The sequence below is a fragment of the Oncorhynchus tshawytscha genome, linkage group LG10 (assembly GCF_018296145.1).
Source record: "Oncorhynchus tshawytscha isolate Ot180627B linkage group LG10, Otsh_v2.0, whole genome shotgun sequence".
Classification (NCBI taxonomy): domain Eukaryota; kingdom Metazoa; phylum Chordata; class Actinopteri; order Salmoniformes; family Salmonidae; genus Oncorhynchus; species Oncorhynchus tshawytscha.
The window spans coordinates 3,643,898-3,666,500 of NC_056438.1; the positions used below are offsets into that span (position 1 = coordinate 3,643,898).

General features: G+C 51.1%; 1 long non-coding RNA gene and 1 pseudogene across 1 annotated transcript; both read right to left on the reverse strand.

Moving 5' to 3' along the window:
* Positions 1-498: 498 nt before the first annotated feature.
* Positions 499-22,603, reverse strand: part of LOC121847379 — a 32,176-nt pseudogene continuing 10,071 nt past the window's right edge.
* LOC121847380 lies at positions 14,671-15,233 on the reverse strand. The gene is made up of 2 exons (XR_006084249.1): positions 15,204-15,233; positions 14,671-15,156 (listed from the first exon to the last, which is right to left on the reverse strand). It is a non-coding gene; the product is annotated as an uncharacterized LOC121847380 (long non-coding RNA).

Sequence of the window (22,603 nt, forward strand, 5' to 3'; positions counted from 1 at the left end):
TACACTACTATAGGCCCTATTCCCTATATAGTACACTACTTCAGACCAGGACCATATTCCCTATATAGTACACTACTATAGACCCTATTCCCTATATAGTACACCAGTGTAGACCAGAGCCCTATTCCCTATATAGTGCACTACTTTAGACCCTATTCCTATATAGTGCACTACTTTAGACCCTATTCCCTATATAGTACACTACTTTAGACCCTATTCCCTATATAGTACACTACTATAGACCCTATTCCCTATATAGTGCACTACTTTAGACCCTATTCCCTATATAGTGCACTACTTTAGACCAGAGCCCTATTCCCTATATAGTGCACTACTATAGACCCTATTCCTATATAGTACACTACTATAGACTATGTAGGGAATAGGGTCTATAGTAGTGTACTATATAGGGAATAGGGTCTATAGTAGTGTACTATATAGGGAATAGGGTCTATAGTAGTGCACTATGTAGGGAATAGGGTCTATAGTAGTGTGTACTACATAGGGAATAGGGTCTCAGACATATCCATAGAGTCCAGTGTCTCTCCAGTTCAATAGATCTGGTCCCAGACCTGTAGTTACTGCAGTCCATCATGCCAGTCAGAGGGGTTGGCTGAAGACCAAACAGATCTGGGAACAGTGTCTCTCTAGACCTGTAATCTGCCTCATATACAGTCTATACATCCAGCAGTAGTCTGGGAAGAGTTACAGTAGTTACTCTGTTTGGTCTCTGGGTCGTCAGTTAGCCGGGTCAGTCAGTCTGTCGGTCAGTTAGCTGGGTCGTCAGTTAGCCGGTCAGTCAGTCTGTCGGTCAGTTAGCTGGGTCAGTCAGTCTGTCGGTCAGTTAGCTGGGTCAGTCAGTCTGTCGGTCAGTCTGTCGGTCAGTTAGCTGGGTCGGCCAGCCAGCCAGCCGGTCCTCTCGCGGTTTCTTCCAGTCACAGAAAGTTGATCTTGTGTGTCTGCACCAGTCAGTACCAGTGTTTTAGTTCAGACAGAAAATACAGGGGTTTGGTTGCCCAGGGTGGTGATGAGGAAAGAGGACATTTTGGAGTTGCACTCAGTCCTTCCATACTTCACCTCCTCATCAGCACAATCTTTCTGTTCCCATATGACGATATTGGGTCCTTCTTTGATTGCCTCACATCCTTATCCAATGACGTCGCATCCTTTCCCGATGACATAACGTCCATTTTAAATGACATCACTTCTGGGCGTCAGTGAGGTCAAAGTCCAACACCAAGAGTTTAGTCTCCTCTGTTCCGTTCCTGCTGCCAACAGCTGCTACCAGTCTGGTGTTAGATGCCCTGGAGAGAGGAGAGGAGAGAGAGGAGGGTTACCAGTCTGGTGTTAGATGCCCTGGAGAGAGGAGAGGAGAGAGAGGAGGGTTACCAGTCTGGTGTTAGATGCCCTGGAGAGAGGAGAGAGAGTAGGGTTACCAGTCTGGTGTTAGATGCCCTGGAGAGAGGAGAGAGAGTAGGGTTACCAGTCTGGTGTTAGATGCCCTGGAGAGAGGAGAGAGAGGAGGGTTACCAGTCTGGTGTTAGATGCCCTGGAGAGAGGAGAGAGCGGAGGGTTACCAGTCTGGTGTTAGATGCCCTAGAGAGAGGAGAGAGAGTAGGGTTACCAGTCTGGTGTTAGATGCCCTGGAGAGAGAGGAGGGTTACCAGTCTAGTGTTAGATGCCCTGGAGAGAGGAGGGTTACCAGTCTGGTGTTAGATGCCCTGGAGAGAGGAGAGGAGAGAGAGGAGGGTTACCAGTCTGGTGTTAGATGCCCTGGAGAGAGGAGAGGAGAGAGAGGAGGGTTACCAGTCTGGTGTTAGATGCCCTGGAGAGAGGAGAGGAGAGAGAGGAGGGTTACCAGTCTGGTGTTAGATGCCCTGGAGAGAGGAGAGGAGAGAGAGGAGGGTTACCAGTCTGGTGTTAGATGCCCTGGAGAGAGAGAGAGAGGAGGGTTACCAGTCTGGTGTTAGATGCCCTGGAGAGAGGAGAGTTACCAGTCTGGTGTTAGATGCCCTGGAGAGAGGAGAGTTACCAGTCTGGTGTTAGATGCCCTGGAGAGAGGAGAGAGAGTAGGGTTACCAGTCTGGTGTTAGATGCCCTGGAGAGAGGAGAGAGAGGAGGGTTACCAGTCTGGTGTTAGATGCCCTAGAGAGAGGAGAGAGAGTAGGGTTACCAGTCTGGTGTTAGATGCCCTGGAGAGAGGAGGGTTACCAGTCTGGTGTTAGATGCCCTGGAGAGAGGAGAGAGAGGAGGGTTACCAGTCTAGTGTTAGATGCCCTGGAGAGAGGAGAGGAGAGAGAGGAGAGAGAGGAGGGTTACCAGTCTGGTGTTAGATGCATCTCCTCAATAATCTCTTCAATAATCTCTTCAATAATCTAGCCCTACAGACAGCAGCACCTCTTCAATAATCTAGCCCTACAGACAGCAGCACCTCTTCAATAATCTAGCCCTACAGACAGCAGCACCTCTTCAATAATCTAGCCCTACAGACAGCAGCACCTCTTCAATAATCTAGCCCTACAGACAGCAGCACCTCTTCAATAATCTAGCCCTACAGACAGCAGCACCTCTTCAATAATCTAGCCCTACAGACAGCAGCACCTCTTCAATAATCTAGCCCTACAGACAGCAGCACCTCTTCAATAATCTAGCCCTACAGACAGCAGCACCTCTTCAATAATCTAGCCCTACAGACAGCAGCACCTCTTCAATAATCTAGCCCTACAGACAGCAGCACCTCTTCAATAATCTAGCCCTACAGACAGCAGCACCTCTTCAATAATCTAGCCCTACAGACAGCAGCACCTCTTCAATAATCTAGCCCTACAGACAGCAGCACCTCTTCAATAATCTAGCCCTACAGACAGCAGCACCTCTTCAATAATCTAGCCCTACAGACAGCAGTATCTCCTAAATCCTCCACTCTGCAGAGCCACCAGGTCTCTGACCCACTCCCCTGTGGGTCTCATTTCATTACCTGATCCTCCACACCACTCCCCCTGATCCTCCACTCTGCAGAGCCACCAGGTCTCTGATCCACTCCCCCGTCGCCAGGCTCCACAGCTTCACAGTCCCGTCATCTGATGAAGAGACCACCAGGGAGCGAGAGAACTGGAGACAGGTCACTGCTGACTGGTGCTTATGGGGACCTGGAGAGGAGGGGGCGGGGAGAGAGGAGAGGAGGGGGGCAGGGAGAGAGGAGGGGGGGGCAGGGAGAGAGGAGGGGAGGGCAGGGAGAGAGGAGGGGAGGGCAGGGAGAGAGGAGGGGAGGGCAGGGAGAGAGGAGGGGGGCAGGTAGAGGGGAGGGGGCAGGTAGAGAGGAGGGGGGGGCAGGGAGAGAGGAGGGGGGGGGCAGGGAGAGAGGAGGGGGACCGGGAGAGAGGAGGGGGGTAGGGAGAGAGGAGGGGGGGCAGGGAGAGGGGGGGGCAGGGAGAGGAGGGGGGGGCAGGGAGAGAGGGGGGGGGCAGGGAGAGAGGAGGGGGGGCAGGGAGAGAGGAGGGGGCAGGGAGAGAGGAGGGGGGCAGGGAGAGAGGAGGGGGGCAGGGAGAGAGGAGGGGGGGCAGGGAGAGAGGAGGGGGCAGGAGAGAGGAGGGGGGGCAGGGAGAGAGGAGGGGGGCAGGGAGAGAGGAGGGGGGGGGGCAGGGAGAGAGGAGGGGGCAGGGAGAGAGGAGGGGGGCAGGGAGAGAGGAGGGGGGCAGGGGAGGGGGGGGCAGGGAGAGGGGAGGGGGCAGGGAGAGGGGAGGGGGGCAGGGAGAGAGGAGGGGGGCAGGGAGAGAGGAGGGGGGGCAGGGAGAGAGGAGGGGGCAGGGAGAGAGGAGGGGGGGGCAGGGAGAGAGGAGGGGGCAGGGAGAGAGGAGGGGGGCAGGGAGAGAGGAGGGGGCAGGGGAGGGGGGGGCAGGGAGAGAGGAGGGGGCAGGGAGAGAGGAGGGGGGGGCAGGGAGAGAGGAGGGGGGGGCAGGGAGAGAGGAGGGGGCAGGGGGGGGGGGGGCAGGGAGAGAGGAGGGGGCAGGGAGAGAGGAGGGGGGCAGGGAGAGAGGTAGTTAGATAGGAGTACTGTAGACAGGTTAGTGCTGATTGGTTCTTCTGTGCACCTAGAGGTATGATACATACAGTTCATTCAGGAAATATTCAGGAAGTATTCAGGAAGTATTCAGGAAGTATTCAGGAAGTATTCAGGAAGTATTCAGGAAGTATTCAGGAAGTATTCACACCCAGACTTTCTCCACATTTTGATGTTTTACAGCCTGAATTAAAAATGGATTAAATGGAGATGTTGTGTCACTGGTGTCCACACACACACACACACACAACCCCAAAATGTCAAAGGTGAATGTTTTTAGATTATTTTTTTTTTTTAATTAATTAAAAATGAAAAGCTGAAATGTCTTGAGTCAATCAGTATTCAACCCCTTTGTTATGGGAAGTCTAAATAAGTTCAGGAGTAAAAATGTGCTTAACAAGTCACATAATAAGTTGCATGGACTCACTCTGTGTTCAATAATAGTGTTTAACGTGATTTTTGAATGACATCCTCATCTCTGTACCCCACATACACAATTATCTGTAAGGTCTCTCAGTTGAGCAGTTAATTTCAACCACAGATTCAACCACAAAGACCAGGGAGGTTTTCCACAGCCTCACAAAGAAGGGCCCCTACTGGTAGATAGCAGACATTGAATATCCCTTTGATCATGGCGAAGTTATTCATTACACTGTGGATGGCGTATCAATACACCCAGTCACTACAGAGATACAGGCATCCTTCCTAACTCAGTTGCCGAAGAGGAAGGAAACCGCTCAGGGATTTGAACATGAGGCCAAAGATGACTTTAAAACACAGTTAAAAAGTCACGTCTAAGTTGAGGAAGGGTTCAAAGCTAACATATGGAATTGTTTTAAGATGATCAATGATTATTTATCTATTTGATTTTTAAAACCACTTAAAAAAGTACATAAAAAAATATTTGTTTGAAACAAATCAAATCAAATTTATTTATATAGCCCTTCGTACATCAGCTGATATCTCAAAGTGCTGTACAGAAACCCAGCCTAAAACCCCAAACAGCAAGCAATGCAGGTGTAGAAGCACGGTGGCTAGGAAAAACTCCTAGAAAGGCCAAAACCTAGGAAGAAACCTAGAGAGGAACCAGGCTATGTGGGGTGGCCAGTCCTCTTCTGGCTGTGCCGGGTGGAGATTATAACAGAACATGGCCAAGATGTTCAAATGTTCATAAATGACCAGCATGGTCGAATAATAATAAGGCAGAACAGTTGAAACTGGAGCAGCAGCATGGCCAGGTGGAAGTTGAAACTGGAGCAGCAGCATGGCCAGGTGGACTGGGGACAGCAAGGAGTCATCATCAAACATTGAATTTGTCATTACTGCTATTAGCCAAGAGAAACACATTAAATAACAGATTCACTACATGGAACAAAACCCTAAATGAAGTTTGTTTTGTCCACTACATCCGAGAGACAAAGATCAGGAAACGATTAAAAACATTTTGATAGTCATTTTTAAACTGGTACCAGGGACCTTCAGACTAGTCTTGTGAGGCTTCACCTAGATACAAACAGAGAACACCCCCTCGTCTCCTCCTGATTTACACTGACCTTCAGTATCCCCTACTGACAGTAAAGTGTAAAAAACACACACACACACACACACACACAGACACACCCCCTGTAGACATGGACTAGAGAGGACTGACAGTAAAGTGTAAACACACACACCTTGCAGTGTGTGGAGACACTGTCCTGTCCGTATATCCCAGACCCTGACAGTAGAGTCAGCGTTGCCAGAGACCAGGATGTTGTTCTTCAGTTCCATACCACTGGTCAGTGATTGGTGGCCGGTCAGCGTGTGGACACACCCTCCCGTCACTACGTCCCATACTCTGATGGAGGTGTCCAGAGATCCACTGACCACGTATGCACCATCAAACTGGGGGAGGAGATGGGAGGAGGGAGAGGGAGGAGTGGAGGAGGGAGAGGGAGGAGGGGAGGAGGGGGTGGGGAGGATGAGGAGGCGGAGGAGAGGGGGTAGGGAGGGAGGATGAGGAGGAGGGGTCATAATCTTTATAATAACCCTGTTAGAAAATAGATCATCTCAGGAGACTGTCTTAAGACAGTGTGTTGTAACCACTACCTGTCTGTCTCAGGGTGTGTGTTCCTACCTGTAGTGAATAGACTCTGTTCGTGTGTCCCTGCAGAGTGTGTAGACAGGTCTCTGTCTCCGGGTCCCAGACTTTAACCATGAAGTCGTATCCTCCGCTGACCACCCTGCGGCCGTCATACTGGACACACCGCACCGCCGCCACATGACCTGTCAGGACGTGGAGACACTCGCCAGAATCTACGTCCCACAGACGCAACGTAGCGTCACGGCTACCGCTCACCACCCTGGGGGAGATATTGAGTTGGAGTGTCTGGGTGTGTGTCCAACTCATTGTGGTGTAGATCGTATGGCAGATGTGTCCATACAGAGTGTGTAGGTGTGTGTAGGTAGGTGTGTGTTGGTGTGTAGGTGTGTGTGTGTAGGTGTGTGTGTGGTGTGTGTAGGTGTGTGTGTGGGTGTGTGTGTGTAGGTGTGTGTGTGTGTGTGTGGGTGTGTAGGTGTGTGTAGGTGTGTGTAGTGTGTGTAGGTGTGTGTAGGTGTGTGTAGGTGTGTGTAGGTGTGTGTGTAAACTCACTGTTTGTCGTGCAGGTGTACACAGCGTACAGTAGAGGTGTGTCCGTACAGGGTGTGAACACACTCTCCGCTCTCTGCGTCCCAAACCTTCAGAGTCCTGTCTGTAGACCCACTGATCACGATGTTACCACTCATCTGACTGGACCACACGCCCTGTATGGCCTACTAATGTACGCAGACACTGGAGGAGGAGAGAGGGAGGGTCAGGAGGAAGGGGAGAGAGAGAGAGAGAGAGAGGGAGGGTGGGGAGAGAGAGAGGGAGGGTGGGGAGAGAGGGAGGGAGGGGAGGGTGGGGGAGAGAGAGAGGGAGGGTCGGGAGGAAGGGGAGAAAGAGAGAGAGAGAGAGAGGGAGGGTGGGGAGAGAGAGAGGGAGGGTGGGGAGAGAGGAGAGGGAGGGTGGGGAGAGAGAGAGGAGGGTCGGGAGGAAGGGGAGAAAGAGAGAGAGAGAGAGGGAGGGTGGGGAGAGAGAGAGAGGGAGGGTGGGGAGAGAGAGAGGAGGGCGGGGAGAGAGAGAGGGGGGGGGGAGAGAGAGAGGGAGGGCGGGGAGAGAGAGAGGAGGGCGGGGAGAGAGAGAGAGGAGGGCGGGGAGAGAGAGGGAGGGAGGGGGGGGGAGAGAGAGGGGGAGGGCGGGGAGAGAGAGAGGGAGGGCGGGGAGAGAGAGAGAGAGGGCGGGGAGAGAGGGGAGAGAGGGGAGAGAGAGGGGGAGGGTGGGGAGAGAGAGGAGGGAGGGGAGGAAGGGGAGAGAGAGAGAGAGAGGGAGGGAGGAGGGGAGAGAAAATTGAATAAGCACAGACACATTCTCCTTCAGTGTGGAACATGTCTGTCTGAACTCCAACAGGATGTGTGAATCTGTTAGATGAGCTGTGGCATTCTGCAACGTGAGAATGTTAGACTTTATTATTACATCCTGTTTCTGCTGGCTGCTGCATTCCTGACTGGCTACTTCTCAGAGAGAGAGAGGGGAGAGAGGAGAGGAGACAGAGAGGAGAGAGAGGAGAGAGAGGAGAGGAGAGAGAGAGGGGAGAGAGGAGACAGAGAGGAGAGGGGAGAGAGACAGAGGGAGAGAGAGAGAGGAGAGAGAGGAGAGGAGACAGAGAGGAGAGAGGAGAGGAGACAGAGGAGAGGGGAGAGAGACAGAGGGGAGAGAGGAGAGGAGACAGAGAGGAGAGGAGACAGAGGAGAGGGAGAGAGACAGGGGAGAGAGGAGAGAGAGGAGAGAGAGGAGAGAGAGAGAGAGGAGAGAGAGGAGGAGAGGAGAGAGAGGAGAGAGGAGAGAGAGGAGAGGAGACAGAGAGGAGAGAGAGGAGAGGAGACAGAGAGGAGAGAGAGGAGACAGAGAGGAGAGAGAGAGGAGAGAGAGGGAGAGGAGACAGAGAGGAGAGGGAGAGAGACAGAGGGGAGAGAGGAGAGGAGACAGAGAGGAGAGGAGACAGAGGGGAGAGAGGAGAGGGAGACAGAGAGGAGAGAGAGGAGAGAGAGGAGAGGAGACAGAGAGGGAGAGAGAGGAGAGAGAGGAGAGGAGACAGAGAGAGAGAGAGGAGAGAGACAGAGAGGGAGAGAGAGAGGAGACAGAGAGGGAGAGAGGAGAGGAGAGAGAGGAGAGAGACAGAGAGGGGAGAGAGGAGAGAGAGGAGGAGACAGAGGGGAGAGAGGAGAGGAGACAGAGAGGGAGAGAGACAGAGGAGAGAGAGGAGAGAGACAGAGAGGAGAGAGAGGAGAGAGAGGAGAGAGAGGAGAGAGAGGAGAGAGAGGAGAGAGACAGAGAGAGAGAGACAGAGAGGAGAGAGAGGAGAGAGAGGAGAGAGAGGAGAGAGAGGAGAGAGAGGAGAGAGAGGAGAGAGACAGAGAGGGGAGAGAGACAGAGAGGGGAGAGGAGAGAGGGAGGAGACAGAGAGGGGAGAGAGGAGAGAGAGGGGGGAGGGAGAGAGGAGAGGGAGGAGACAGAGAGGGAGAGAGGAGAGGAGACAGAGAGGGAGGAGAGGGAGAGAGACAGAGAGAGGAGAGAGACAGAGGGGAGAGAGGAGAGGAGACAGAGAGGAGAGGAGACAGAGAGGGAGAGAGACAGAGAGGGAGAGAGACAGAGAGGGGAGAGAGACAGAGAGGGGAGAGAGACAGAGAGGGAGAGAGACAGAGAGGGAGAGAGGAGAGGAGACAGAGGGAGAGGAGAGAGACAGAGAGGGGAGAGAGACAGAGAGGGGAGAGGAGAGAGACAGAGAGGGGAGAGAGACAGAGAGGGGGAGAGACAGAGAGGAGAGAGACAGAGAGAGGAGAGAGACAGAGACGGGGAGAGGAGAGAGACAGAGAGGGGAGAGAGACAGAGAGGTGAGAGAGACAGAGAGGGGAGAGAGGAGAGAGACAGAGAGGGAGAGAGACAGAGAGGGAGAGGAGAGAGGAGAGGAGAGGAGACAGAGGGGAGAGGAGAGGAGACAGAGAGGGAGAGGAGAGAGACAGAGAGGGAGAAGACAGAGATGAGAGAGAGGAGAGGAGACAGAGATGAGAGAGGAGAGGGGAGAGAGGAGAGAGACAGAGGGGAGAGAGGAGAGAGACAGAGAGGGGAGAGAGGAGGAGACAGAGAGGGAGAGGAGAGAGACAGAGAGGGAGAGAGACAGAGAGGGGGAGAGGAGAGAGACAGAGAGGGGAGAGAGACAGAGAGGGAGAGAGAGACAGAGAGGAGAGAGGAGAGGAGACAGAGAGGAGAGAGAGGAGAGGAGACAGAGAGGAGAGAGAGGAGAGGAAACAGAGGGGGAGAGAGGAGAGACAGAGAGGGGAGAGAGGAGAGGAGACAGAGAGGGGAGAGGAGAGAGACAGAGAGGAGAGAGACAGAGAGGGGGGAGAGGAGAGAGACAGAGAGGGGGAGAGAGACAGAGAGGGAGAGAGACAGAGAGGGGAGAGAGGAGAGGAGACAGAGAGGAGAGAGAGGAGAGGAGACAGAGAGGAGAGAGAGGAGAGGAAACAGAGGGGAGAGAGAGGAGAGGAGACAGAGAGGGAGAGAGACAGAGAGGGGAGAGAGGAGAGGAGACAGAGAGGAGACAGAGAGGGGAGAGGAGAGAGAGAGAGGGGGAGAGAGACAGAGAGGGGGAGAGGAGAGAGAGAGAGGGAGAGAGACAGAGAGGGGAGAGAGGAGAGGAGACAGAGAGGGGAGAGAGGAGAGGAGACAGAGAGGGGAGAAAGGAGAGGAGACAGAGAGGGGAGAGAGGAGAGAGACAGAGAGGGAGAGAGGAGAGGAGACAGAGAGGGAGAGGAGAGAGACAGAGAGGGAGAGAGACAGAGAGGGGGGAGAGGAGAGAGACAGAGAGGAGAGAGACAGAGAGGGGAGAGAGACAGAGAGGGGAGGGGAGAGAGGAGAGGAGACAGAGAGGAGAGAGAGGAGAGGAGACAGAGATGAGAGAGAGGAGACAGAGAGGGAGAGAGAGGAGAGGAGACAGAGAGGAGAGAGAGGAGAGGAAACAGAGGGGAGAGAGAGGAGAGGAGACAGAGAGGGGAGAGAGACAGAGAGGGGAGAGAGGAGAGGAGACAGAGAGGAGACAGAGAGGGGAGAGGAGAGAGAGAGAGGGAGAGAGACAGAGAGGGGGAGAGGAGAGAGACAGAGAGGGAGAGAGACAGAGAGGGGAGAGAGGAGAGGAGACAGAGAGGGGAGAGAGGAGACAGAGACAGAGAGGAGAGAGAGGAGAGGAAACAGAGAGGGGAGAGAGAGGAGAGGAGACAGAGAGGGAGAGAGACAGAGAGGGGAGAGAGGAGAGGAGACAGAGGAGAGAGAGAGGAGAGGAGACAGAGAGGGGAGAGAGGGAGAGGAGACAGAGAGGGGAGAGAGGAGAGGAGACAGAGGGGAGGAGGAGAGAGAGGAGAGAGACAGAGGGGAGAGAGGAGAGAGACAGAGGGAGAGAGAGAGAGAGAGAGAGAGGAGGAGAGAGAGAGGAGAGAGACAGAGGGGAGAGAGGAGAGGAGAGAGAGGAGAGAGACAGAGGGAGAGAGGAGAGAGACAGAGGAGGGAGAGGGGAGAGAGGAGAGAGACAGAGAGGGAGAGGAGAGAGAGGAGAGGAGACAGAGAGGAGAGAGAGGAGAGGAGACAGAGAGGGGAGAGAGGAGAGAGACAGAGGGGAGAGAGGAGAGGAGACAGAGAGGGGAGAGGAGAGAGACAGAGAGGGGAGAGGAGAGAGACAGAGAGGGGAGAGAGGAGAGGAGACAGAGAGGGGAGAGGAGAGAGACAGAGAGGGGAGAGGAGAGAGACAGAGAGGGAGAGAGACAGAGAGGGGGGAGAGGAGAGAGACAGAGAGGGGAGAGGAGGAGGGAGACAGAGGGGAGAGGAGAGAGACAGAGAGGGAGAGAGGAGAGGAGACAGAGAGGGGGGGAGAGAGGAGAGGAGACAGAGAGGAGAGAGAGGAGAGGAGACAGAGATGAGAGAGAGGAGACAGAGACAGAGAGGGGAGAGAGACAGAGAGGGGGAGAGGAGAGAGACAGAGAGGGGAGAGAGACAGAGAGGGGAGAGAGACAGAGAGGGGAGAGAGGAGAGGAGACAGAGGGGAGAGAGAGACAGAGAGGGGAGAGAGGAGAGGAGACAGAGGAGAGAGAGGAGAGGAGACAGAGAGGGGAGAGAGAGAGGAGACAGAGGGGAGAGAGAGGAGAGGAGAGAGGAGAGAGAGGAGAGAGACAGAGGGGAGAGAGGAGAGGAGACAGAGAGGGGAGAGAGGAGAGGAGACAGAGAGGAGACAGAGAGGAGAGGAGACAGAGAGGAGAGAGAGGAGACAGAGAGGGAGAGAGAGGAGACAGAGAGGAGAGAGAGGAGACAGAGAGGAGAGGAGACAGAGAGGAGAGGAGACAGAGAGGAGAGGAGGCAGAGAGGAGAGGAGACAGAGAGGAGAGGAGACAGAGAGGAGAGAGGAGAGGAGACAGAGGGGAGAGAGGAGAGGAGACAGAGGGGAGAGAGAGACAGAGAGGGGAGAGAGGAGAGGAGACAGAGGAGAGAGAGGAGAGGAGACAGAGAGGGGAGAGGAGAGGAGACAGAGAGGGGGAGAGAGGAGAGGAGAGAGGAGAGAGAGGAGAGAGACAGAGGGGAGAGAGGAGAGGAGACAGAGAGGGGGAGAGAGGAGAGGAGACAGAGAGGAGACAGAGAGGAGAGGAGACAGAGAGGAGAGAGAGGAGACAGAGAGGAGAGAGAGGAGACAGAGAGGAGACAGAGAGGAGACAGAGAGAGAGGAGACAGAGAGGAGAGGAGACAGAGAGGAGAGGGAGACAGAGAGGAGAGGAGACAGAGAGGAGAGGAGACAGAGAGGAGAGGAGACAGAGAGGAGAGGAGACAGAGAGGAGAGGAGACAGAGAGGAGAGGGAAAGAGAGAAAAGAGAAAGGAGAGAGAGAGGAAAGAAAAGAGAGAAAGGAGAGAGAAAAGAGAGAAAGAGAGAGAGAAAAGAGAGAGAGAGAGAGAGAGAGAGAGAGAGAGAGAGAGAGAGGATATAAAGAGAGAGAGAGAAAAGGAGAGAGAGAGAAAGAAGAGAGAGAGAGAGATAGAGATATATATATAGAGATATAGATAGATATAGAGAGAGAGAAAAGATAGAGAGAGAGATAAAAGAGAGAGAAAAGAGAGAGATGAGAGAGATGAGAGAGATAAGGGCAACTAGATGAATACAAACAGCATTGTAAACAGAACCAATATGTATCTGTTTAGTAATCTTCCCCCATTGTCACTATGTTATAAACCGTAGTGTTTCCTGCTCATTTCTAACAGTTTCCTGTTTGTCGTTTGCTTAGGCAATGTAAACATGTTCTCCTTGGTTTCCTAGCCGACAGTGTAAATATTGAGACGGTTTCGGGGAGGGAGCGGTGCGTTCACACCTGAGATTCCACCCTGGAGCGACGGGAGAGAGAGAACAAGGGAACGAGACCGGCTCGTGTAGGAACGAGGGCAGCTTACTGAGGACAACTCTGGTTGTGTCCCAAAAACGGCAGCCTATTCCCTGTGAACGATTATGGAGCAAGTGAACTAAGTAGTGAACTAAGTAGCGAACTAAGTAGCGAACTAAGTATGTAGGGAATAGGGTGCCATTTGGGAATCAGAGAGTTCTACATTTCTCAAAGATTTACCTCATTGAACTATACTGATAAAGCCCTCAACACCTCGGACACACACACACACACACACACACACAGCAACAGGGCGGGCGGGGTTAGTCTGTCACTAACTCAACTGACAGAAACGAGAGCAACACACACACACCAGGGTTCAGTATTCCTGTCAGGGTTTCCGTTAACCGGTAATTAGCGTCTTTTGGCCCCAAAAATTATAACGAAAAGCCGACAATAAAACATTAAGTCGATGGAAAGACACTTGATTCATAGTGACGCACCGCTCTAGAGCTGCTGCTATTGGAGGGCCCGAGTGACACGCCTCGCTCTAGAGCTGCTGCTATTGGAGGGCCCGAGTGACACGCCTCGCTCTAGAGCTGCTGCTATTGGAGGGCCCGAGTGACACGCCTCGCTCTAGAGCTGCTGCTATTGGAGGGCCCGAGTGACACGCCTCGCTCTAGAGCTGCCGCTATTGGAGGGCCCGAGTGACACGCCTCGCTCTAGAGCTGCCGCTATTGGAGGGCCCGAGTGACACACCGCTCTAGAGCTGCTGCTATTGGAGGGCCCGAGTGACACGCCTCGCTCTAGAGCTGCTGCTATTGGAGGGCCCGAGTGACACGCCTCGCTCTAGAGCTGCTGCTATTGGAGGGCCCGAGTGACACGCCCGCTCTAGAGCTGCCGCTATTGGAGGGCCTGAGTGACACACCGCTCTAGAGTTGCTGCTATTGGAGGGCCTGAGTGACACACCGCTCTAGAGCTGCTGCTATTGGAGGGCCTGAGTGACACACCGCTCTAGAGCTGCTGCTATTGGAGGGCCTGAGTGACACACCGCTCTAGAGCTGCTGCTATTGGAGGGCCTGAGTGACACACCGCTCTAGAGCTGCTGCTATTGGAGGGCCCGAGTGACACACCTCGCTCTAGAGCTGCTGCTATTGGAGGGCCCGAGTGACACGCCCCGCTCTAGAGCTGCTGCTATTGGAGGGCCCGAGTGACACACCGCTCTAGAGCTGCTGCTATTGGAGGGCCCGAGTGACACACCTCGCTCTAGAGCTGCTGCTATTGGAGGGCCCGAGTGACACGCCCCGCTCTAGAGCTGCTGCTATTGGAGGGCCCGAGTGACACGCCTCGCTCTAGAGCTGCTGCTATTGGAGGGCCCGAGAGACACGCCTCGCTCTAGAGCTGCTGCTATTGGAGGGCCCGAGTGACACACCGCTCTAGAGCTGCTGCTATTGGAGGGCCCGAGTGACACGCCGCTCTAGAGCTGCCGCTATTGGAGGGCCCGAGTGACACGCCTCGCTCTAGAGCTGCCGCTATTGGAGGGCCCGAGAGACACGCCTCGCTCTAGAGCTGCCGCTATTGGAGGGCCCGAGTGACACGCCTCGCTCTAGAGCTGCTGCTATTGGAGGGCCCGAGTGACACGCCTCGCTCTAGAGCTGCTGCTATTGGAGGGCCCGAGTGACACGCCTCGCTCTAGAGCTGCTGCTATTGGAGGGCCCGAGTGACACGCCCGCTCTAGAGCTGCTGCTATTGGAGGGCCCGAGAGACACGCCTCGCTCTAGAGCTGCCGCTATTAGAGGGCCCGAGTGACACACCGCTCTAGAGCTGCTGCTATTGGAGGGCCCGAGTGACACGCCCGCTCTAGAGCTGCCGCTATTGGAGGGCCCGAGTGACACGCCTCGCTCTAGAGCTGCCGCTATTAGAGGGCCCGAGTGACACACCGCTCTAGAGCTGCTGCTATTGGAGGGCCCGAGTGACACGCCTCGCTCTAGAGCTGCCGCTATTGGAGGGCCCGAGTTACAGGCCAGGGGCCCACCCCTCTTTACAAGCAGAGTGGGAAGAGAGAGAGACACACACACGTGTTGACTTTTGGCTCATTCATGGATTTCCTAATGCGTCCTCAATGTGAGAGTTTTTTTCCCCAGAAGGATTTTAAAGTTCAAGAAGACAATTTTTGAGCTCCTTATTCAATGTTTGTTTAATCCTGTTGACCCTAATGAACCAATCCTCCTGAGTAAAACGTGTTTAAACCTGTTGACCCTAATGAACCAATCCTCCTGAGTAAAACGTGTTTAAACCTGTTGACCCTAATGAACCAATCCTCCTGAGTAAAACGTGTTTAAACCTGTTGACCCTAATGAACCAATCCTCCTGAGTAAAACGTGTTTAAACCTGTTGACCCTAATGAACCAATCCTCCTGAGTAAAACGTGTTTAAACCTGTTGACCCTAATGAACCAATCCTCCTGAGTAAAACGTGTTTGAACCTGTTGACCCTAATGAACCAATCCTCCTGAGTAAAACGTGTTTAAACCTGTTGACCCTAATGAACCAATCCTCCTGAGTAAAACGTGTTTAAACCTGTTGACCCTAATGAACCAATCCTCCTGAGTAAAACGTGTTTAAACCTGTTGACCCTAATGAACCAATCCTCCTGAGTAAAACGTGTTTAAACCTGTTGAAAAGGAGATTACCACCTCAAAAAAAAAAGTTATTCAAGAATAATGCATATGAAACACAAATTGCATTTCCCAGCCGAGGGAGGAGGGGGCCCTGAGGTAAAGGAGGGGGCCCTGAGGTAAAGGAGGGGGCCCTGAGGTAAAGGACACATCAGTTTATGTCCCTCTCTCCTTGGTCAATACATATTTCATATCCTTCCCTTTCTCTGAAACAGAGTAGTGTGGATATCAGTCTTACCTTGCTGGTCAGGGCAGACCAGACTTTCAGACTGTTGTCATCAGATCCACTGACGATGAGGTCACCACAGAACTGCAGACATGTGATCACATGATCATCGTGACCCTTCAGGACCTGTGAGGGGGGAGGGTGGGGCATTGTGAGTGAGTTATAGGATTGGTAAAGAGAGATTAAACAAATACAAGCTTTTAATCCAAGTTAGAACTGTATCCACTTACGGAAACAGTTTAGGAACCAAACCCGAGGAACAGTTTCTATATCGGAGAAATTTCGTGTCACTCCGTTTTAAAAACGGTTAGCGGCAGAATCGGCCTAGTGAATACACACCTGTATGCCTTTACCTGACCCCTCAACACACACACACACACCTGTATACCTTTACCTGACCCCTCAACACACACACAAACACACACACTACCTGACCCCTTCACTCACACACACCTTTACCTGACCCCTCAACACACACACACCTGTATTATCTAAATGGCACAGAGACACACCCATAGTGAGGTGATATCCTCAGTCCTCTCTATATAATACCTTAGGTGAGGTGATATCCCCAATCCTCTCTATATAATACCTTAGGTGAGGTGATATCCCCAGTCCTCTATGTTATATAATACCTTAGGTGAGGTGATATCCCCAGTCCTCTATGTTATATAATACCTTAGGTGAGGTGATATCCCCAGTCCTCTATGTTATATAATACCTTAGGTGAGGTGATATCCCCAGTCCTCTCTATATAATACCTTAGGTGAGGTGATATCCCCAGTCCTCTATGTTATATAATACCTTAGGTGAGGTGATATCCCCAGTCCTCTCTATATAATACCTTAGGTGAGGTGATATCCCCAGTCCTCTATGTTATATAATACCTTAGGTGAGGTGATATCCCCAGTCCTCTATGTTATATAATACCTTAGGTGAGGTGATATCCCCAGTCCTCTCTATATAATACCTTAGGTGAGGTGATATCCCCAGTCCTCTATGTTATATAATACCTTAGGTGAGGTGATATCCCCAGTCCTCTCTATATAATACCTTAGGTGAGGTGATATCCCCAGTCCTCTATGTTATATAATACCTTAGGTGAGGTGATATCCCCAGTCCTCTCTATATAATACCTTAGGTGAGGTGATATCCCCAGTCCTCTATGTTATATAATACCTTAGGTGAGGTGATATCCCCAGTCCTCTATGTTATATAATACCTTAGGTGAGGTGATATCCCCAGTCCTCTATGTTATATAATACCTTAGGTGAGGTGATATCCCCAGTCCTCTCTATATAATACCTTAGGTGAGGTGATATCCCCAGTCCTCTCTATATAATACCTTAGGTGAGGTGATATCCCCAGTCCTCTCTATATAATACCTTAGGTGAGGTGATATCCCCAGTCCTCTCTATATAATACCTTAGGTGAGGTGATATCCCCAGTCCTCTATGTTATATAATACCTTAGGTGAGGTGATATCCCCAGTCCTCTCTATATAATACCTTAGGTGAGGTGATATCCCCAGTCCTCTATGTTATATAATACCTTAGGTGAGGTGATATCCCCAGTCCTCTCTATATAATACCTTAGGTGAGGTGATATCCCCAGTCCTCTATGTTATATAATACCTTAGGTGAGGTGATATCCCCAGTCCTCTCTATATAATACCTTAGGTGAGGTGATATCCCCAGTCCTCTATGTTATATAATACCTTAGGTGAGGTGATATCCCCAGTCCTCTATGTTATATAATACCTTAGGTGAGGTGATATCCCAGGTCCTCTCTATATAATACCTTAGGTGAGGTGATATCCCCAGTCCTCTATGTTATATAATACCTTAGGTGAGGTGATATCCCCAGTCCTCTCTATATAATACCTTAGGTGAGGTGATATCCCCAGTCCTCTCTATATAATACCTTAGGTGAGGTGATATCCCCAGTCCTCTCTATATAATACCTTAGGTGAGGTGATATCCCCAGTCCTCTATGTTATATAATACCTTAGGTGAGGTGATATCCCCAGTCCTCTATGTTATATAATACCTTAGGTGAGGTGATATCCCCAGTCCTCTATGTTATATAATACCTTAGGTGAGGTGATGTCCCCAGTCCTCTCTATATAATACCTTAGGTGAGGTGATGTCCCCAGTCCTCTCTGTTATATAATACCTTAGGTGAGGTGATATCCCCAGTCCTCTCTATATAATACCTTAGGTGAGGTGATATCCCCAGTCCTCTATGTTATATAATACCTTAGGTGAGGTGATATCCCCAGTCCTCTATGTTATATAATACCTTAGGTGACGTGATATCCCCAGTCCTCTATGTTATATAATACCTTAGGTGACGTGATATCCCCAGTCCTCTATGTTATATAATACCTTAGGTGACGTGATATCTCCAGTCCTCCAGTTGCTCTCTATCCGGTGTTGTTGTACGTAGGCACTCTTCCAGGGGGAGTGGAGGAACCCAGGTTTTAGAGTCTTCCTCCTCTGAACAACCAGGGACTCTTCTATACCTGGGAACACAGGGTTAAGTAACTTATCACAATATACTTCATTTATCTGACGCTCTTAACCAGAGCAACCTACAGATGTTTCTAGCTAGTCGGCTCGGGGATTTGAACCGGCGACCTTTCGGGTTTTACCTAGCCTCTTAAACGCTAGGCTAGCTGCTATAGAACCTATATACTTACACACACATTAAGACATAAATATGAGGCGTTAGCAATAGCATTGTCACAAAGAGAGCGATACAGAGGGGGCAAAAAATAAATGACAAACTGATAGGCTAACATCAAGCATCTTCGCTATCGCTAGCCCCTATAGCTCAATGGTATGGAGGTAATATAATGCTATCGCTAGCCCCTATTGGTATGGAGGTAATATAATGCTAACGCTAGCCCCTATAGCTCATTGGTACGGAGGTAATATAATGCTAACGCTAGCCCTTCTTGGTATGGAGGTAATATAATGCTAACGCTAGCCCCTATTGGTATGGAGGTAATATAATGCTAACGCTAGCCCCTATTGGTATGGAGGTAATATAATGCTAACGCTAGCCCCTATTGGTATGGAGGTAATATAATGCTAACGCTAGCCCTTATAGCTCATTGCTACGGAGGTAATATAATGCTAACGCTAGCCCCTATAGCTCATTGGTAAGGAGGTAATATAATTCTAACGCTAGCCCCTATAGCTCATTGGTATGGAGGTAATGCTATCGCTAGCCCCTATTGGTACGGAGGTAATATAATGCTAACGCTAGCCCCTATTGGTATGGAGGTAATAATATGCTAACGCTAGCCCCTAAAGCTCATTGGTATGGAGGTAACATAATGCTACCGCTAGCCCCTATAGCTCATTGGTATGGAGGTAATAATATGCTACCGCTAGCCCCTATAGCTCATTGGTATGGAGGTAATAATATGCTACCGCTAGCCCCTATAGCTCATTGGTATGGAGGTAATTCCAAAATCATGGGCATTAATATGGAGTTGGTACCCCCTTTGCTGCTATAACAGCCTCCACTCTTCTGGGAAGGCTTTCCACTAGATGATGGAACATTGCTGTGGGGACGTGCTCCCATTCAGCCACAAGAGCATTAGTCGGCACTGATTTTGGGCGATTAAGGCCTGGCTCACAGTCGGCGTTCCAATTCATCCCAAAGGTGTTCGATGGGTTGAAGTCAGGGCTCTATGCAGACCAGTCAAGTTCTTCCCCACCCATCTCAACAAACCATTTCTTTATGGACCTCGCTTTGTGCACGGGGGCATTGTCATACCGAAACAGGAAAGGACCTTTCCCAAACTGTTGCCACAAACCTGGAAGCACAGAATCATCTTGAATAGAATTCTATGCTGTAGAGTTAAGATTTCCCTTCACTAAGGGGTCAGAACCATGAAAAACAGCCCCAGACCATTATTCCTCTTCCTTCGCCAAACCCAGATACGTCCGTCCATCACGACAGAGAACACGATTCCACTGCTCCAGAGTCCAATGGCGGCCAGCTTTACACCACTCCAGCTGACAATTGGAATTGCTCATGGTGATCTTAGGCTTGTGTGCGGCTGCTCGGCCACGGAAACCCATTTCACGAAGCTCCAGACAAACAGTTCTTGTGCTGATGTTGCTCCCAGAGGCAGTTTGGAACTCGGTAGTGAGGTTTGCAACCGAGGACAGATCATTTTACGCACTTCAGCGGTCCTGTTCTGTGAGCTTCTGTGGCCTACCACTTTGCGGCTGAGCCGTTGTTGCTCCTAGATGTCTCCACCTATCAATAACAGCTCTTACAGTTGACCGGGGCAGCTCTAGCAGGGTTGAAATTTGACTGATTTGTTGGAAAGGTTTCACCCTATGACGGTGCCATGTTGAAAGTCACTGAACTCTTCATTAAGGCCATTCTACTGCCAATGTTTGTTTATGGAGATTGCATGGCGGTGTGCTTGATTTTATACACCTGTCAGCAACGGGTGTGGCTGAAATAGACAAATTCACTAATTTGAAGGGGTGTCCACATACCTTTGTATATACAGTATGTGTGTGTCACGCTAGCTGCCATTTCATAGGTATGGCTGTAATGCTAACGCTAGCTGCCATTTCATAGGTATGGCTGTAATGCTAACGCTAGCTGCCATTTCATAGGTATGGCTGTAATGCTAACGCTAGCTGCCATTTCATAGGTATGGCTGTAATGCTAACGCTAGCTGCCATTTCATAGGTATGGCTGTAATGCTAACGCTAGCTGCCATTTCATAGGTATGGCTGTAATGCTAACGCTAGCTGCCATTTCATAGGTATGGCTGTAATGCTAACGCTAGCTGCCATTTCATAGGTATGGCTGTAATGCTAACGCTAGCTGCCATTTCATAGGTATGGCTGTAATGCTAACGCTAGCTGCCATTTCATAGGTATGGCTGTAATGCTAACGCTAGCTGCCATTTCATAGGTATGGCTGTAATGCTAACGCTAGCTGCCATTTCATAGGTATGGCTGTAATGCTAACGCTAGCTGCCATTTCATAGGTATGGCTGTAATGCTAACGCTAGCTGCCATTTCATAGGTATGGCTGTAATGCTAACGCTAGCTGCCATTTCATAGGTATGGCTGTAATGCTAACACTAGCTGCCATTTCATAGGTATGGCTGTAATGCTAACGCTAGCTGCCATTTCATAGGTATGGCTGTAATGCTAACGCTAGCTGCCATTTCATAGGTATGGCTGTAATGTTGATGCTAACTGCCCTTTCATAGGCATGGCTGTAATGCTACCGCTAGCTGCCATTTCATAGGTATGGCTGTAATGCTACCGCTAGCTGCCATTTCATAGGTATGGCTGTAATGCTAACTGCTATTCCATTGGTAATGCTAACGCTAGCTGCCATTTCATAGGTATGGCTGTAATGCTAACTGCTATTCCATTGGTAAGGCTGTAATGCTAACGCTAGCTGCTATTCCATTGGTATGGCTGTTATGTTAGTGGTGAATCCTAGCTGACTGGCAGAGAGCCCAGTGCTACTCACAGACGGATGCAGTGATAGGCTGTTGCAGCACTGCAGAGTGGAGGAGTGGTCAGGGTGTGTGTGTCTATATTAAAAGGAGAGTTAAGGTTTTTGCTCAGGTAGTTTAATATAAACGCCAGTGTATGCCTTTACGTGAGGGGGTGTGGCTACAGACATCCAATAATGAGTTCTACTATGTAAATCCATGGTGTGTGTGTGGGGTACCCTCCTCTGTGTGCGGTACCCTCCTGTGTGTGTGTGCGTTACCCTCCTCTGTCTGTGTGTGTGTGTGTGTGTGTGTGTGTGTGTGGTACGTACCCTCCTCCCTACACTTCTCCCTCCACAGAAGGTTATCCTCGGCCAGTATCCTCCAATAGGAACAGGTCTGAGCAGCATGCATCAGATCTCTGGGCTCCAGGAACGTCAGGACATACAGGGCCAACTACAGGAGACACAGTCATATCAACATCAGGACACACAGGGCCAACTACAGGAGACGCACAGGGCCAACTACAGGAGACACACAGTCATATCAACGTCAGGACACACAGGGCCAACTACAGGAGACACACAGTCATATCAACGTCAGGACACACAGGGCCAACTACAGGAGACACACAGGGCCAACTACAGGAGACACACAGTCATATCAACGTCAGGACACACAGGGCCAACTACAGGAGACACAGTCATATCAACGTCAGGACATACAGGGCCAACTACAGGAGACACAGTCATATCAACATCAGGACACACAGGGCCAACTACAGGAGACACACAGGGCCAACTACAGGAGACACACAGGGCCAACTACAGGAGACACAGTCATATCAACATCAGGACACACAGGGCCAACTACAGGAGACACAGTCATATCAACGTCAGGACACACAGGGCCAACTACAGGAGACACACAGGGCCAACTACAGGAGACACACAGTCATATCAACGTCAGGACACACAGGGCCAACTACAGGAGACACACAGGGCCAACTACAGGAGACACACAGTCATATCAACATCAGGACACACAGGGCCAACTACAGGAGACACAGTCATATCAACGTCAGGACATACAGGGCCAACTACAGGAGACACAGTCATATCAACATCAGGACACACAGGGCCAACTACAGGAGACACACAGGGCCAACTACAGGAGACACACAGTCATATCAACGTCAGGACACACAGGGCCAACTACAGGAGACACAGTCATATCAACATCAGGACACACAGGGCCAACTACAGGAGACACACAGTCATATCAACGTCAGGACACACAGGGCCAACTACAGGAGACACACAGGGCCAACTACAGGAGACACACAGTCATATCAACGTCAGGACACACAGGGCCAACTACAGGAGACACACAGGGCCAACTACAGGAGACACACAGGGCCAACTACAGGAGACACACAGTCATATCAACGTCAGGACACACAGGGCCAACTACAGGAGACACACAGTCATATCAACGTCAGGACACACAGGGCCAACTACAGGAGACACAGTCATATCAACATCAGGACACACAGGGCCAACTACAGGAGACACAGTCATAACAATCAGGACATACAGGGCCAACTACAGGAGACACACAGTCATATCAACGTCAGGACACACAGGGCCAACTACAGGAGACACACAGTCATATCAACG